Below are 10,902 nucleotides of genomic sequence, written 5' to 3' on the forward strand. Positions count from 1 at the left end.
TCAGCCAGCATAACAAATACAAACAGCCCTGCACACTAATTTCCCTAACCTCCTAATTGTTGACAGTTACACAGTTACAAAAACCAGTCCCGTTCAAACCAAGTCAATAATCAATATCAAACACATATAGATACAGCAGCCCCCTGCTAGAACCTCACATCCCAAAATCAAACCTCTTCCTAAACAGAATTCCCTAATTAACTCTCAACTACCATAACTTCCCTAACAGTTATATAACAAGTCACTAACTAACCTCTAACAACCTTCTAACAACTTAACTACCACCTGTAACAGAAATAACAAATCCTCTAACCACCCATCCAACTCAGTTACAACTCTAACTGAATCATAAAAAACCATAACAGAATTTCAACAGATAACAGAAAGAGGAGGAGTAACTAACCTTCTCAGCTTCAATCTCTATATAACCTCTAATCTCCATCTTTTCAAGGTTCTTCTTCACATTCACCCATCTTCTTCCATTCTTCATTCCATTTTCACCATTCATCTTCACATCATCTTCACCATCTCATATTTCAATCTTCACATCTCCACACACCAGAACCTTCACCATTCTGCAATTCTCTCTGTTTCTTCATTCTCCACCATAATCATCTCGGTGCAGTCCTTCATCACTTTCGATCAGCGCCTCTACCTAATCAACAACGCATCCGTATCTTCACCATCACCTTCAACAAGCTTGCCGTTTCTTCATCTGCGACACAACAATAACGATTCAAGCATCAGTCTCCCTGATCTTCATACTCTTTCAACAACGACTTCAACACAAATCTTCAACGCGCTTCCAACCTTCTTCGACTGAATCCATTCCGAGCCTCGCATTCATCGTTCCAGCGTCTTCAATCTGCGATTGTACCATAACAAAGATCAAGAATCTGAGAGGAGAAGAAGTGTAAGCAAGAAGGAGAAGAACAAGAGACTACCTGAATTGATTTGTCGCGTTTATTTCGCCAAGAATCTCTGGATTTCTCTTCGTCGCCGTTGACGCATTTCCGGTCGAATTTGAAGAGAGCATGAGGTGAGAGGCGAACAGAAGGGAGGAAAAGTGATGGCGGTCGGACGGCGTGGTGCATTCGATCGGAGGGAGTGAGAGGCGCCGTCGCCGTTGTTGTTGAAGCGAGGAAGACGAGAGTCTGATAGTTCAATCGCCACTCATGTAACCCTAATCCCCAAACCTTTTTTTATTCTTTTTTTAATTAGATTTATTTTTATTAAGTCATAATAAAAATTCTGAATAATAATAATAAATGGATCACATAATAACATCTGGGCCGTATTTCAGTTCACACCCCCCTGTGGCCCATGACACCTTTTTTGGGTGAATAATAAATCTGTAACAAAACAAATCGTGGGCCTGATCACTGCTAACCTCACCCCCTTTTGGCCCATGTTATCATTGTTTGCTGAACAAACTAATAAAAAAAACTCTGCTGGGCTGATTCAATAGGCCCTACGCCCAGTTTCTCTTTGCACCTATAATTTCAATATTCACCCCCTTGTTTCCTTTTATTTTGCATTAACAATTTAGATGTTAATTAATTTTTTTTGTTATTTCTTTTAGATGATAAAAATACTAATTTTCCTACTATCATTTTTAGACTTTAATCCAATTTTTGACATAAAAAATGTATATAAAAAAATAATAGTTTTAGGCTTTTATTTCATTTCTTTTTGCTTGATTAAAATCATGTACTTTGTCATAAAAAATTAACAAAATAATAGTCCTTCAAATTCGAGTTTTTGTACCATTTTGCATCGTTCACTTTCATGTCTTGTACCATATTTTCAAGTGTTTATGTTAGCCATTTTACACTAATTTTTGCATCGTTATTTACTTGTATTTTTACTTGTAATTTCGATCTCCGCTTATGCTTATATTCTCATGTCGCTTTTTGCTCCTAACTTTAGGTAGAAACCATGATAACATTAGGTAGAAATTTCCCTCATTTTAGGCCAGTTTTCCTTCTTTTCCTTTTCAACCTTTAAAAACATTAATAAAGGACGACGCGAATCATGCTAATGCTTTTTTTAGTGTGAAAGAAATGATTGGGGCGTAGGCCCCGATGTACGTTCTTTCCTACTTAGCGGAGAAGAAATGATTGAGGTGTGAAGCCTCGATGTATTTCTTAACCGTTATTTAGAGAATCGATTGTGGCGTAGGCCTCGATGTGCATTCTCTAAATATTCAAAAATTGTATTTGGAGAAACGATTGTGGCGTAGGCCTCGATGTGCATTCTCTAAATATTCAAAAACTGTATTTTATTTAGAGAATCGATTGTGGCGTAGGCCTCGATGTGCATTCTCTAAATATATAAAAACTCTTTTTATGGCATGATTCAAGTCACAAATTAATTTCCCTTAAAAGACACCTAAACAAAAACACTTCAAAATATCTAATAAAGGCTCAGACCTAAACAAAGTGATGAAGTGGTGCGAAGCCTTGTATTGGGTTTTGTTCATCATGGAATTACCATAAAAAACACAAACCAATCTTCTCTCTTTTCTCTCTTGCCTCCGAGGCATTCTTTCTCTTGCCTTCAGGGCATTCTTTCTCCTAATCGGACACGTTATTTCCGCTCCATTCCCAGCTTAAGACTCCAGAGGTCGAGCAGCGGAGTGCGAATGTAACGTCGTTCACTAAAAAACACAAAAACAAACAAAAACTAAAGAGCCGAACTACGGCGCTCTGATTCCTGAAAAGGATACGTAGGCATTAGGTCGCGGGGCCTAAGCGAGCACAACTATTTATAAACCTTATTTTCCCCGTGTTTCTTCTTTTTTCATTTGCATGCATTCCCTTAGTGATTAAGCTTTAGATTTATACACCCTTAGAATAGAACAAACATAAGTGGATCCTGTGGAGTACCACAGACGTGAGGGGTGCTAATACCTTCCCCTCGCGTAACCGACTTCTTACCCGATCTCTGGTCGCAAGACCTTTTCTTATCCTTTTCTTATTCTAGGTTTTCTGATATTCCTTTCCCTTATGGGATAAATATATTGGTGGCGACTCTGTTCATCATTTCGCGAGCGTGCGACAGCTTACAACCACAACCGAAGCTTCTTTTAGATGCTACAGCTGGAGGTTCCTTAATGGCTAAGACAGCGGAGGAGGCAATAGAGATAATTGAGAAAATGGCCAGGAATGATCATCAGGTGCAACATAACCGAGGAGTTGTTCAAAAGAAACCGGGGCTTATTGAATTAGGAACCAATGATGCTATTCTTGCTCAGAATAAGCTTCTTTCTCAACAAGTGGAGGAGCTTACAAAACAAATGGCAAGGTTACCTCAACAACTCAAGGAATTAAACGATCCTAACAAGAACAAACAAGTTGCTTCGTGTGAGCTTTGTAGTGGAGACCACCCTACCAGATATTGTCCACCGGTGAATGAAGTGAATTACATGGCGAATCAAAACCAAGGAGGCTATCAACAAAGACAAGCTCCTTACCAAAACCAAGGTGGATACCAACAAAGGCCTAATGCACCGCAACATGGCCAAGGGTGGAGACAAGATAATTATCAACAAAGACAAAGTCCTTATCAACAACAACCACCTTCTCAAGACAAGCCTTCAAAGTTGGAGGAGACTCTAAATCAATTTATGCAAGCATCAATGGCGAATCAAAAGAGTAATGAAGCGGCAATAAATAATTTAGAGACTCAAGTCGGCCAACTTGCAAAACAATTAGCCGAGAAGCAACCCGGACCATCATTCACGGCAAACACTCAAACCAATCCTAAGGAGCATTGCAAAGCGGTTGTAACTAGGAGTGGGAGGGTGCTTGAAAGTGAAGTGGAGAAGGAGGTCGAGGAGGAGGAAGTTAGGATAGAAAAGGAGAAAGAGGTGGAAAGTGAAGTAGAACCAAAGAAAAATGAGGGAGTCTTAGTTGAAAATGAGAGTGAAGAAAAAAGTGAGGAAGAAGAAGAAAAAAATAGAGAGAAAAAGAGAAAGATTAAAGAAGGAAAGAAGAAAGTTATGAGTCCTCCCGTTCGTAATTTACCGTACCCTCGTGCGCCTTCGAAGAAAGATAATGAGAAGCAATATGCTCGTTTTCTTGACATATTTAGGCAATTGCAAATTAATATTCCTTTTGGTGAAGCTTTAGAGCAAATGCCAAAATATGCCAAGTTTATGAAAGACATCCTCACGAAGAAAAGAAGTTACACTGAGCCCGAAACGGTTGTCCTAGATGCTAAATGTAGTGCCATCATTCAAAGTACTTTACCAAGGAAGGAAAGAGATCCAGGAAGAGTTACTTTGCCGGTTACTATTGGTGACATTCATATTGGAAGAGGTTTGGTTGACACGGGTTCAAGTATCAATTTGATTCCTTTATCCATGGTCAAGAGGTTAGGCATTGTGGATATGAAAAATACAAGAATGACACTTCAATTAGCCGATAAGTCTACAACTATGCCTTTTGGGATAGCGGAGGATTTACTTGTGAAAGTTGACAAGTTCTTCTTTCCGGTTGATTTTGTTGTCATTGATATGGAGGAAGATGTTGATACCCCGTTGATTCTAGGAAGACCTTTTATGAAGACGGCAAGGATGATGATAGACATTGATGATGGTTTGATGAAATTGAGGTTCCAAGATGAGGAAGTGTGTTTTGATCTCTCTGAAGCAATGAAACATCCAAATGATACAAGTGATTGTTTTAGAATTGATGCTATGGAGGAAGCTATCATGCAAGTTGAAAGTAGAGCTCATGTGTTCAATCCTCTTGAGAAAACATTAACCAAAGCTCTTGATGTTCTCAATGAAGAAGAAGAAAAAGAGATTGAAGAGTGTTTGCGAGATTTTGATGTTTTTGAAGAGATAAGTCCTTTTGAAGCAAAGATGGAGGAGTTGAAAGATTAGCCAAAGGTAGAAGAAACCAAATTAGAATTGAAGATGTTACCTCCCCATTTGAAATATGTTTTTCTTGAAGAAGGTGGTAAGAAGCCGGTGATAATTAGTGGTTCACTGTCTAAAAAGGAGGAAGAGAAATTAATTCATGTGTTGAAAGCTAACAAGGAGGCGATAGGATGGGTTCTTTCTGATCTAAAAGGAATTAGTCCGGCCTATTGTATGCATAAAATTATGATGGAGGAGGATTTTAAACCGGTAGCTCAACCTCAACGCCGGTTGAATCCTACAATGAAAGAAGTTGTAAGAAAAGAAGTGGTGAAACTATTGGAAGCCGGAATGATTTATCCTATTTCCGATAGTGCATGGGTGAGTCCAGTCCAAGTGGTACCAAAGAAAGGAGGAATGACCGTGATCACAAATGAAAAGAATGAGTTGATTCCGACAAGAACCGTGACGGGTTGGAGGATGTGTATTGATTACCGAAAGCTTAACCAAGCTACTAGGAAAGATCACTTCCCTTTACCTTTCATGGACCAAATGTTGGAAAGGTTATCGGGTCAAGAGTTCTATTGTTTCTTGGATGGCTACTCCGGGTACAACCAAATTTCGGTCAATCCGGAAGATCAAGAGAAAACGGCGTTCACTTGTCCCTTTGGAATTTTTGCTTATAGGCGAATGCCGTTTGGATTGTGTAATGCACCGGCCACTTTCCAAAGATGTATGCAAGCTATCTTCTTGGACTTCATAGAAAAGACAATGGAAGTTTTCATGGATGACTTCTCCGTTTTTGGAGCCTCATTTGATCTTTGCTTGAAGAATTTGGATGCCGTGTTGAAAAGATGTGTTGAAACCAACTTGGTCCTCAATTGGGAAAAATGCAATTTCATGGTTACCGAAGGCATAGTTCTTGGTCACAAAGTTTCTTCCAAAGGAATTGAAGTCGACCGAGCAAAAGTGGAGGTTATTGAGAAGTTACCACCGCCAACGAATGTCAAAGGAATTCGAAGCTTCTTAGGCCATGCGGGATTCTATAGGAGATTCATCAAAGACTTCTCAAAGATTGCAAAGCCTTTGAGCAACTTGCTCAACAAAGATAAGTCTTTTGTTTTTGATAATGCATGCCTTTTAGCTTTTAATGAATTGAAACAAAGATTGACCACCGCACCCATAATCATAGCACCCGATTGGAAACTTGACTTTGAACTAATGTGTGATGCTAGTGATTATGCGGTAGGAGCGGTGTTGGGTCAAAGAAAAGGAAAAATTTTTCATGCTATACATTATGCTAGTAAGGTTCTTAATGAAGCACAAATTAATTATGCAACAACTGAAAAAGAGCTACTAGCTATTGTATATGCATTAGAAAAATTTAGGTCCTATCTAATTGGTTCGAAAGTTGTTGTTTACACTGACCATGCAGCGATAAAGTATTTGCTTACCAAGCCGGATTCAAAGCAAAGGCTCATTAGGTGGATATTGTTGCTACAAGAATTCCACTTAGAGATTAGAGACAAGAAAGGAGCGGAAAACTTGGTGGCGGATCATTTATCAAGGTTGGTGAATGAAGAGGTAACAAACAAAGAAGAAGAGGTTTTGGAATCATTCCCGGATGAAAAGTTGTTCATGGTGGAAGAAAGGCCGTGGTTTGCTGACATGGCTAATCATAAGGCATCGGGTTGGATGCCGGAAGATTGGAGTAAAAGTGCAACAAAGAAGTTTCTCCATGATGCCAAATTCTATGTGTGGGATGATCCATACTTGTTCAAAATTGGGGTGGATGGTGTGTTAAGGAGATGTGTGACAAGAGAAGAAGCAATGAGAATCTTGTGGCATTGTCATAATTCACCTTATGGTGGGCATTATGGTGGACAAAGAACGGCGGCAAAAGTTCTTCAATCCGGGTTTTATTGGCCGACGTTGTTCAAAGATGCTTACTTGCATGCACAAAGTTGTGACAATTGTCAAAGAAGTGGTGGAGTGAGTAAAAGGAATGAAATGCCATTGACAAATATGTTAGAAGTGGAAGTGTTTGATTGTTGGGGAATAGACTTTGTAGGACCATTTCCTTCATCTTTTGGTTGTGAGTATATATTGGTTGCGGTTGATTATGTTTCAAAGTGGGTGGAAGCAATAGCATGTCCGAAAGCGGATGGAAAGACCGTAATCAAGTTCTTGAAGAAAAACATTTTTACAAGGTTTGGAACACCAAGGATTCTCATTAGTGATGGTGGCTCACATTTTTGCAACACACAGCTTGAAAAAGTCTTACAACAATATGGTGTGAAGCACAAAGTAACCACGGCCTATCATCCACAAGCTAATGGTCAAGCCGAAGTTTCCAACCGAGAAATTAAAAGAATCTTGGAAAAAACAGTTTCTTCTTCAAGAAAGGATTGGTCACAGAAGTTGGATGATGCTTTATGGGCTTACCGTACGGCATACAAGGCACCGATTGGTTTTACTCCATTTCAAATGGTTTACGGGAAGAGTTGTCATTTACCTGTGGAGTTGGAGCATAAGGCATTTTGGGCCTTGAAGTTGCTTAACTTTGATCCTAAGGCAAGTGGTGAAATGAGAAGATTGCAATTGCTTGAGATGGAAGAATTGCGATTACAAGCCTATGAATCCAACAAAATCTACAAGGATAAAGTGAAGGGATATCATGATAAAAAGATTGTGGAGAAGGAGTTCAAAGAAGGCCAAATGGTTCTATTGTTTAATTCAAGGTTGAAGTTGTTTCCGGGCAAATTGAAATCCAAATGGTCGGGTCCGTTCCGAATCAAAGAAGTAAAAGACTATGGAGCGGTTGTGCTTGAAAATCCGTCAACAAATGAAAGTTGGAATGTCAATGGCCAAAGACTCAAGCCGTATCTTGGTGGTGAAGTCGATCGAAATTCGGAATCCGTTCCGATTTTTGATCCGTAAAGCCGCCTCAGACCGTCGAGCTAACCGACGTTAAACAAAGCGCTAGTTGGGAGGCACCCCAACATTGTAAGTAATCCCTGTTTTATGTGCTTTTGGATGTTTGAAAAGTCGGTGGAGAAAAAAATCGGGTGGAGCAGACTGCTGAAAAACCAGAAAAACCAGGTTTTCTGTCATCCGCTGAGCGGACCCCCCTCTGCTGAGCGGACCTGCTAAAAACCAGAAAAATAAAAAAGGGCCCAATGGACCAAACCGGTCCAAAGGCCCATTTAAGAAAGAGCTCTGTGGCTGAGCGGGTTCAGAACCCTAACTCACCACACTTTTGAAACTCACTTGCCTCCACTTGATTCCATCTCCATCTCCACCATTTTCAAAGCTTCAAGTTCTTTTTCTCTTCAAATTTCTTGGTATTTCGTGTTCTTCTTGAATTTCAGATAAGGTATGTGCTCTTTTCTGTTGCAATCTTTTGTTTAAACTATATTAGGGTTGTAGACTTATGTTTCTTTTAGGATTTAGTGTGCTTTGGTAGTATAAGGAAGATTAGAGTGTAAATTATGTTTGGTTTTGGTAAGAAATTCTGTTTAGGGTTTAAGATTTAGGTTAGATTGAATTGTAAATGTTAGGGTTTCTTGAATTGGATGTTAATATTCTTGTTTTCCATTGCTTATATGCTTGTGTTCTTGTGCTGGAATGGGGTTTGAAACCCCATGGCTAAGGCTGGTGCAGACCTGTGTTCTGAAGTTTTTTTTAATTTTCTGCGCAGGTCCGCTGAGCGGACCCCCTCCGCTGAGCGGACCCTGCTGAATGCAGAATTTCAGTTCTGTTTTCTGTTGGGTATGCAATGGGTTAGGGCCTGGTTTAATACTACCAATGGACTTGTAATATGCTATAAATGTTGCTTTTGACGATGTTTGTTCGATGTTGTGTTGTTTTTTGTAGATGTCGTCAAGAAGTGATCGGGGAAAGCGAGCTAGGCAATTGGCAGGCTCAAGCTCAGGAGCTGCTCCGCAACCACCCTTTGATTCCCATAGGTTTCTAGGACCAGAGCAGCAGGCGAGGTTTGAGAAATTGGTTGGTCGGAAGATTTGGCCAGAAAAGGTGTTTGACCTCCCACATAGAGGTAACTTCTATCAGTTTCTGGATAATATCGCGGAACGCCATTGGGAAGCTCTGATTTCTCCAGATACTCAAATCAATGCGGACCTTGTGCGTGAGTTCTATGCCAATGCGATTCCGATTGAGGGAAGGGTGTACACTTACACGTCCTATGTGAGAGGTAGGGGCATTTCTTTTTCAAGGGATGCAATTAACACTTTTTTGGGAAGACCGTCTCCTCGTGCTGCAGGTGAGAAGTGTGAGTATGCAAGGAAAAAGGCTGCAAAGACTTGGAATATGCAGGAGATTGCTGATCTGTTATCCTTTGAGCGCCGAGGGTTCACTCTTAACCCTTCCGGTTATATTCAGAAGATGGACAGGAAGAACATGACTCAAATGGCACAGCTGTACACAGTTTTCCTCCTGAACAATGTCATGCCGAGGAGCCACACATCTGACCTAACCATTGACATGTCTTGTCTTTTGTTTTGGATTATGACAGGTGGAGAGGTGGATGTGGCTCAAATCATTTATGAGGAGATTAGGATTGTGGCTTCAAGTGGTACCAAAAGAGGGACAAAGCCGTCTGCTCAGCTTGGTTTTCCAAGTTTGATTATGGGACTATGTAGGAATGCAGGTGTGGAGTTCCCTAATGTTGCAAGCATGAAATCCACTAGTGTTGTGGACACAGGTTATGTGCATAGGCACTGCTCTCCCAAGCTAGGTGTCCAGCAGCATCCTCAGCCACAGAACATGGCTCCTCCTGCTGGTGGTAGGTATAATGAAGAATTAGCTTGCAGGTACAATTGGGCGTATTTTGATGCCAACAGAAGATTGCAAGCAATGATTCATGATTCTCTGTGCAAGCTCTATCGCCACCAAGTCAACCCGGCGGATGTTCCCTCTTTTCCTACTAATGAGGATTATGAGGCTCATTGTGCATGGCCTGCGGAGAGGCCATTTTTCAGAGAGGGGGATGGTGAAGAGGAAGAAGAGGAAGGAGATGGCATGGAGCAGGATGATGAGGAGGATTGAGGATTTTCAGTGATATTTTTATTATTATTGTTGTTTATGTAGTTTATGTTTAGTTTTATAATACTTTGTTATTTACTTTTATGTTGTTGAACTAGTAGCATAATTTCTAGTACCTTTGTTAGTATTAGTAACTACTTTTGTGCCATCCAGATGAGGATGAGGTTTGTTGTACTTTGGTGGCCGTGGGTGCCACCCGAACATATTTTGTAGGCAACTTATGCCTTTGTTGTTTAAGTATTTGGTTTAAGTAATGTGTGCTTGTGTGGGCAAGTTATGCCCTTGTTGTTATAATATTGTGTTTTAGTAGTAGAATAGTGTACATATATTATATGTTAAGGTGTATATAATTTTTTGTGTTTGTCTTGGAATAGAAGTGATGCTCTAAAGAAGAAAAAGTGATAAGGTGTGTCAACATCAAAAATTTGGATGGTGATGATGATATTCTTGATGATGTTCATACCAAGGTAAGTATTTTGTTGCTTTGTAGATTATAAGGTGACTATGAATTAAGGACTTTACACAAAGTTTTGATCACATTGCATTTTAGAAATTTTGTTTGTGTTTGAATCAAAAATAGGACAAAACTAGATAAGTGAGTGGACTTCCATTGTGTACAAAAATAAGAGTGTTCTAGTGATTGATGTTAACTCAAATGATTCATGTTTAATCTTGCTTTGTATGAGACATTAGAGCTTAGAAGGGATCGAGGCAAATTTTTTGAGTAGTATGAGAAAAACCACCTTAAACAAGGCTACCCGTGAGTGTGTGATCTTTTGTAACCAATTTTGAGCCTAAAATTTTTGTTTTGTCAAGTGACTCAAAGAAAAACACAATGAATTTTGATAAAGAGAAGTGATTCACTTGATAATTTCTTTGGTAAACACTTAACCCAATAGTACTTGAACCTTAAATGGAAAGCATTGATGTCTTTATAGATGTAAATGTTTAAAGTTGGGGAGAGATGTTTC

The sequence above is a fragment of the Vicia villosa genome, linkage group LG1 (assembly GCF_029867415.1).
Source record: "Vicia villosa cultivar HV-30 ecotype Madison, WI linkage group LG1, Vvil1.0, whole genome shotgun sequence".
Taxonomy (NCBI): Eukaryota; Viridiplantae; Streptophyta; class Magnoliopsida; order Fabales; family Fabaceae; genus Vicia; species Vicia villosa.